Consider the following 981-nt stretch of genomic DNA (forward strand, 5'->3'; position numbering starts at 1 on the left):
GCGCGAGCTGCTCCCACTTCCCCAAATCTCAGCGCTCAGCCCGCCCGGCTGGCGGGCGCACGGTCCGCCGGGCACTGCGGCGCAGAGCAAATCGGCTTCCCCGCGCCCCGGCCACACGTGACTCCCACCCCTCTCCCTACCCCCGGCCTCTCAATGTTCTGCTGTGAGCGCGCAGACCGTCCTGCTCAGGGGGAAAAACTTTTCACCGAAGAATTCGTTAAAAGCCCCTCTCCAAGCCCTCGCTCTGCACCTCTTGAGCCCCCTCCAATCAATCCCCCAGCGGCGAGAAAAGTTAGTTGCCGAAGCCGAGCCGGGCGCTGCGCGGAGCCCTCCCGCAGCGCTGCGGGGTCAGGCCCAGCAACTTGGACGCCCCTCATTTGTTGCATCTGCCCGCCGCGGGCCGCCGTGCCTTCCGCAGCTCTCCCCGCGCGCGCTGCGGCAGCCGTGGCCACAGCGGCGGCCTGGTCCGAGCGCGCGGAGGAGAGGATCCCGCCTCGGCCCTTCCCAGTTTGGTCACCCTCCCGCGAAGCCCCGCGCCCGCCCCGCACCCGCAGGCCAAACCTCAGCGTCCCCAGCCGACGGCGCACTGGGGAGTCCCCGCTGAGCAGGGGACCTCAGGCCCCGGGTCCACACCCGCGCCGGGATTAGGTGCCGCGGCTCAGGGGCGAGACGCGTGGGGAAGGAAGAGACCTTTCCGGCTGGGGGAGAGCGGGCGCGCGAGCGGGCGCTGCGCTGCGCTGCGGGTTTCCTCTCGGATCCTCGGGCCAGGACCCGCGGCCACTGTCGCAAACCGACTCGGCCCGCCCAGGTCGCGTCACGGCCAAGGCCGCCAATCCTGCGTGCCGAAGAGACGCATTGGCTGCGGAGCTTTATTTCTAGAGGCGCCAGTTTATTCCCCGGTGGGATGGCCAATCTCCCTGACTGCACGTTTCTCAGCATCTTAGTAATTAGCATCTGTGCGATCCACGTGGGCAAAGAACA

The sequence above is a fragment of the Hipposideros armiger genome, unplaced genomic scaffold (assembly GCF_001890085.2).
Source record: "Hipposideros armiger isolate ML-2016 unplaced genomic scaffold, ASM189008v1 scaffold_560, whole genome shotgun sequence".
Lineage (NCBI taxonomy): Eukaryota > Metazoa > Chordata > Mammalia > Chiroptera > Hipposideridae > Hipposideros > Hipposideros armiger.